General features: G+C 32.8%; 1 pseudogene; it reads right to left on the reverse strand.

Annotated features, from left to right (window-relative positions):
• Positions 1-7,493, reverse strand: part of LOC106466965 — a 79,191-nt pseudogene that overhangs the window by 51,168 nt on the left and 20,530 nt on the right.

Consider the following 7,493-nt stretch of genomic DNA (forward strand, 5'->3'; position numbering starts at 1 on the left):
CTCTTTATAGTTTATTCAGAAAGTCATAAATTACAGTGGTTTTGGAACTTTCTATTCTAGTGACTGATAGTTTGTGTGTTTTAAAATGCATACTTGACTTATTTTTTGGAGAGCACAAAAACTATATGATGTATACATAAGCTGTATAGGAAACAGCTGATGGTTACCCACTGTGATTCAATGCTATTTGTGTGCAGTAGTGGGTCCAAAGTACACTATACGGGAAACAGCTCCCACTGTGATTTATTGCTTTTCAATTGCAGTAATAAAAACCACAAAATTAAAAGAAAACAGGTGTGGAAATGTTCACAGTCGACACTGTAAATATAACTATTTCGGAAAAGTTAAAACAAATTATGCATTCAAAGAAGAAGAAAAATATTATTCATTTTTATTTTATAATTTTCAAATTTCCATTTCAATGTACATTAACCGCAGTGAAATCACCAGTGTCAGGGTAGAGAAAATAAGAGATAGGAAAAACGTTTTATACACAAAATTAAACATGAACACTTTAGGATGAAATAAGTTTACTAAAAGCTTGCAAATTTTGTGAAGATACATTACACACATTCATAGTTATTTTATGTATAGATTCATGGTTTCAAGGTACTTCCAAGATAAGTCAAATCGACCAACTTCGTGATGATAAGAGTTAAAATATTGTTTTGAAGCCAAATAGTTTTCTCAAGAAGACTACAAACTTAAACATTCAACACAAATAATTGAAATGCTAATCTGAGTACTTCTAACAAGATATCCTCACAACAAAATGTGTACACAAAGCCAACCTTAAACTAAATAACATCGAGAAAATACAAAAATCATCACCCTTAGATACATTAAACACTAGATATTTTAATTCATATGTTATTCAATATTTCTATAACTACTACAATTTCCAACATTCACATTTAATTTTTCAAACCTTCAAAGTTCGATCTCTGAAAAATTTGGCACCTGTGGTAGTCATCCATTTCTGCCTGCCTTAAAACTAGCTGTGTGTTTTAGATACTTTTTAAAAATCATAATATCATGTTCAGAAAAACCAAAAGATAGAAAAATACAAAAAAAAAGTTTTGTAATAAACACTGTATGGTTGTGAAAACAAAAATAAATTAGAATAATGGACAAAACAAAATAACTTATATACAGAGTCAAATTATAAGAATGAGTATGTACCTAATACTTGTATTGTTTAAATACATATATTGTGTGCCCAAGCAAACATATATTCAAACTTCTGTACATAGTTCAATTTAACATACCTTGTTTGAATCTAAGTCAACTAACCAAACATCGTCTGGGAGTTTGATGTGTCGTTTGAACATGAGAAAGCTCGCTGGAATGCCAATAATGTAAGGTGTAGGGGCTAGCAACAGCTGTAATGACATTGAAATTATTAACAATAGGTTTAATCTACTAGAAAGAAAATTTAATTTTCTGAGCATTAATAAACCTGAAATGCATTATTTTATATATATATGGCTGTTTCAGCTCAATTTACTAATATTGATGATAATAATAATAAGCATCTTTAGTCCTAATATTTCATCACATCTTTAAATTGAAATATGTCCCTCTTTAATTAATACATACACGTGTTATAAAACAGAAAGTAATTCACATTTTCTTTCATTTAAACGTAACATGACTATTAATATTTATCTTCAAATCCTCAGAGTTTTTGTTAGATATGTAGAGTTCTGAACACGGCATCTCAATGACTGCTAGGTTAACCTAAGTGGGTTAAACCTATTCCACAACACGTGATACCCAACAAACACTTCTAGTACAAAAGCCACTTTGAACTGACTGACATATCTAGTAAGACTAATCAAATCTAGCAAAGCTTTGAAAACCTAAGTATTTGGGTCAAGTATTAAAACTCAACAAGGTGATGGTACCAGTAATCTCTAAACAAATGAAGAACTTCCCACACAAAATCTTAACGAGTTAGAACTGAGAGTTGACAGATCCTTTCCCTTGCTAATACATAGTACTATCTTCCCCCACCCATCCCTTCATCAGTACTTCCATACTCCTAATTTAATTTTTGCATAGTTTAATGAAGTTTACAAAGTTTTCCACATATACATACACATTAGTCTATTAATTATTACAGGTAGGCACAAATTTACCTGATGAATGATATTTTACCTGTTCAGCAGCACTCATACACGTAGGCAAAAGTGGAATGACGGGAAACATATATTCTAGAGGATATATCATGGTGACGAATGCCATCACACTCATTGACAAGGCATTGTAATCCCGAGACTGTAGCACCAACTGTGAAGGAGGGAACAACATTTTACAGCAATTACTTGCTATACATATATATATATATATATATATAGAGAGAGAGAGGGAAGTAAGTATATACAAGCTGTAATCTGATACACATTTATCACAAAGATGAGGAGTAGTTTACACAAAGAGAAATGATTTTATGAAATTCATCGGACATTGGTAGCAAGTAAAATAAACATTTGTAATTATGCAACACAGATAATATTCAAGAGCCTCAATTAAGACTAAATAATCTTCTCAATTACCACTACAACTGTAAAAAATAAATAGAACTGTTAAAAAAGAAATGAATCTTATGATGAAAGCACGATATTTGTTCTAGAAACTAAACAGATATATAGATAACATTACATGTTCAATGCACATTCTGTCTTCATCTATAAACGAGTATTTTAAAATGCAATACTTAAAACCAGTTATTAAAAAGTTCCTAGAGTAACTAATGGAATCAAAATCATGCAAGTGATTCTCAATATCAACATACTTATTCTGTAAACATGTATTAATCTCATATTTATTCCGTTTACAGAATAAGTATGTTGATATTGAGAATCACTTACATGATTTTGATTCCATTAGTTACTCTAGGAACTTGGAATAAATATGAGATTAATACATTATTTTTACTTTACATATTTAATACTAAAATATGCACAAAGAGCAAGTTAATCTTTCATAATAAATCTTTTACTTAGAAGTTTCAATTACATAAAATAACACCTTTATTTGACCAAGTTTTATTACATAATGTTCAACTGCCTAGGTTGACATACCTTGTTTTCTAAAATGATACATACTAAAACTTGCATACATGTGTCAATCCCTAAAAGTTCCAAAGGCAAGTGAAGTGGAAAATCTATCAAGGAGAAACGTGTGTGGTCTGGCAGGGCAAAGGTCAAGGGTGGCTGCACGTCCCTTGGTAGGACTTCCACCTTTGAAAATACAGCCAACATTACACTATGTCGATTGTTTTTTTCAATACAGAAATAAGTTTTAACTTCAACTTGGAATAACTTCCTCCATTTTGATCATGCTCACCTGATGGTTACGATGTTGTCCAACAATTTACATTGTAACAAACTTCTGTGAAAGATGACAAGGGCAATCTTAGACAACAAAGCTTGAAAAACTTTCCAGAAACCCTCCACTGTATGTGGACATTTACTTCCAAGACTACACGTAAGGAGTAAAGGCACAAAAATTTACCGGAGCTGATCCAGAGACTTGACAGGTATAAGGATTAATCGGACTGCTGCAATTCCAGTTTCTTTGGCTATTTTCCTCATAAAAACAACTGCTAAGTTTGAGTTATGGCTAGATGCCTCTAAAGTTCTTGCTGGAGAGTCTTACATCAACTTCTAATCTTTGTCTATTTTACTGTTATGGATATGAGGAGCTATGTGATGACTTTTGGAATCAGAAAGTTCTCTTTCATAGCCATAGCCTTAAGGTCGTTGCACCATAATGGTTATAGTTATGGAGCCTAACCTAAATTATCTCCTATGCAAGTTTTTCCATTCTTACAAAGATCAGTGAAAAACTCTTCAAAATGCCGTGCCTATCCCCAAGGTTACATCTAATAAAAACAAACTGTTGAGTTCACAATGAGGGAAGAATTGAAGTATCTCAAATGGGGTGTGGGCATTGAGGGTGGAGCTCATTAGTGTGGATCTGCCCCCACACCGTGAAAATGCCTCTGGATTTTTGTACCTTTAGTTTCCCTACGTGTCATCTCATAAGTCAATTTTCACATACTGTGGAGGGTTTCTGAACATTTTGTCAAAATATGTGGTCTAAGACTGACCTTGTATCTTTTACAGAAACTGACATAAAAAACTGGGCAACACATGTATAAAATCAGAAAATACCTCACACAGATAGCCAACACAAATTATTTGGGAATATTTTTCTATTACATGTTCCTTTAAAACAAGTAATCAAGAAAGCCTTAAAGGAAATAGGGCACGACTATATTCTTAAACTTAGCGTGACAAAGACATACAAGTTTGTTTGCCAAATGATAATTAACATAATATCAAAATCTGTAAGTAAAACTTTCAAAAATGTTAACATATATGGATAAATGACCTGTAACATTTTTAATGTAAATACTAAATTAGATGATGTAGGATTTTAACTGAAACAGTGTTTATTTATTGGAAGGGGTTTCACTAATGAGAAATGAAAGGCACATAGCTGATTAAGAAGAATAAGTATATTAAATGTTATAACTTTTAATAACTTACTTCTAATGTAATGTATACAGAAAAAAATTAGCACTTTCAGGTCAATGAGTCAAAACGTAAGGAGAATTTGATAATCTTAAAAAAATAAATCCCAATATCTCTGATAAGGACCGAGCTTATCAATGATGTAAAAGTCTTACATTTTATGTGTATGTGTACATGTATGTTAGTAAGTATAAACATTCTATTGTATACTCATGTACATACACAAGTCCTGTTTTGAAGAATAAGTTCTGTATGCATAAAAACATACATGTACAGAGAGCTACGTATATGTACATGTTCCACTTCACATATGATCAAATCTACGTACTTCTACTCTAGTTTTAGAAGGGACAGGCACTGGAGAGGAAAGTAGTCTTAATATCCACGTCTCTATCTCCCGTACATCATGCAGGATAACAGCAGGGGTGTTATCAGTAACTTTTCCTGTCAGAACGGACCAAAGTGTTTCCCTAGAAAGAAAAGATATCTAGCATGTAATAAAAATATACTTTTTAACATGATACGTCATAAATTTATCTTTTATATATTTTCTAAAACTACGGAGAAACTAACAGAAAAAGAAGAAATCCCTCATAAAGACAATCTGTAAAAATGTTTTTGAGACAAAATAAAAAATATAGATATAAAGTGAAATGTATTCCTCTTTAAAGTTTTCACTTTCAGAGAGTAATCTCTAACAATCATTATAAATATTTTATTCAGAACAAGTACTCAACTTCACAAAACTAAACTTATACCAATAAAGTGACAGAACAAAATAGTACATCTTAAAATTAAGTATTTCTAAATTAGTTAACTTCTGTTTTTGATAGACTGTGTAAATTGTTCTGTGTGTTATATTTATCTACTAAAATAGTTAACTCTTCTGTTTTTGATAGACTGTGTAAATTGTTCTGTGTGTTATACTTATCTACTTGTAAAATACTTAACTTCTGTTTTTGATACTGTGTGTTATATTTATCTACTTCTAAATTAGTTAATTCTTCTGTTTTTGATACTGTGTAAATTGTTCATTAACTATTTTAGAAATAGATAAATATAACACACAGAACAATTTACACAGTATCAAAAACAGAAGTTAACTAATTTAGAAGTAGATAAATATAACACATAGAACAATTTACACAGTATCAAAAACAGAAGAGTTAACTATTTTAGAAGTAGATAAATATAACACACCTTCTGTTTTTGATAGTCTGTGTAAATTGTTCTGTGTGTTATATTTTTAACAGAAGAGTTAACTATTTTAGAAATAGATAAATATAACACACTGAACAATTTACACGGTATCAAAAACAGAAGTTAACTATTTTAGAAGTAGATTGAATCCTTTAAAAATGAACAATAAATAATATCAGGATTAATAAATGAATTTTATACCTATTCATGCTAACATTTTACTTACCTGAAAATTATTTCAGATAGATACTCACCTTTCTACAAAACTAAGAGCTATTACCATGCACCACTACCAAGAAGATTTTTGAGCATGCTACAAGCCTTGAATGAAACTTTCGTCCATATACATATTAACATGGACTGTGCTAGTCTATGATGAAGTCCTCCATCAACAGAAAACAACACATCCTTCACGAGCATTAGCTTTTCAACAAAAGTCCATTTTATACAAGGCAATCTATACACACCATAAGTGGGGAAGAATGGTGGGACATTCTGTGGTGAGTGTTTATCTAAAATACATCTTAAGGTAAGGAAAATATTGATTTCAAAAATGCTACTAACCTCTTCACAGATCTAAGAGCTAAAATTACACATTCTCATGTGGAAAGACTTCACCTAAAAAAGGTGTTAAAACAAAAGGGACTCTCACAAAAACTTTCTGTGTGGTGCTGAAGTGTCGCATAGGCAGACAAAATGTAAGACTGTTCAACTGGCCATTATAAATCAGGCAGTAGGGAGAGCATTGGTATATACTACAGCTGGAGAATTAATTACATGGAATACTTATCAGAAAAATCCCAGACCAGCATCCCAAGGAGAACACAAGACTCATCCTGCTAACAATACCACCAGGAATGTTTTTGGATCATAGCACAGAGAGGTGGTCTACAGTGCACTTCCAGGTAAATGTCCAAGACCGACTTCTGACCGAGAGATGCATCCACTTGGTCTCAAGCCAGTCAGATTACATTGAACTGACGAGGAACTCTCGATACTGACCATACCAGCAGCTTGTGACAGGAAAGCAATTTTTCTCCCCTTATTGTACTAGAAGAAAATTTGAGGGACAAATATGTATTGGGGGGGGACACTCGAAAGTGCTTGGAATGAACTGGAATCATTACACCTACACAAGTTCCCACACTGAAAGACTGCTATAGGTTTCTATGAATAGAGACAGCAAGAGCTAACCAGGTGAGAAAGCAGGATCACACCTAGTGGTGTATTTTTAATTTTGTTTCTGAGCCATGGCCTGGAAGGTAAAATGTTTATATTCTGCTGAAACAGTCTTACGTAAAACACATCTCAACAGTGCACACTGAGAAAGAACGGACAGATTGAACACTGTCATCCCCCATTCAATATGTATTTTAGAAAAGAAAGAGGTATTCCATGCAATACAACACCAGATACATAGCAAGTTTCATCATCACCATAACATAGATATATGGAAATAAGGTGGATGTGGCATCTGCAATAAAAAGAAAGATATAATTAACAACTTAGAGGAGTGGAGAATGGTAACTGGAGGGTCTCTGTGAGGAGTGGAGAATGGTAACTGGAGGGTCTCTGTGAGGAGTGGAGAATGGTAACTGGAGGGTCTCTGTGAGGAGTGGAGAATGGTAACTGGAGGGTCTCTGTGTGGAGTGGAGAATGGTAACTGGAGGGTCTCTGTGTGGAGTGGAGAATGGTAACTGGAGGGTCTCTGTGTGGAGTGGAGAATAGCAACTGGAGGGTCTCTGTGTG

Source organism: Limulus polyphemus, unplaced genomic scaffold, assembly GCF_000517525.1.
Source record: "Limulus polyphemus unplaced genomic scaffold, Limulus_polyphemus-2.1.2 Scaffold2441, whole genome shotgun sequence".
NCBI lineage: Eukaryota > Metazoa > Arthropoda > Merostomata > Xiphosura > Limulidae > Limulus > Limulus polyphemus.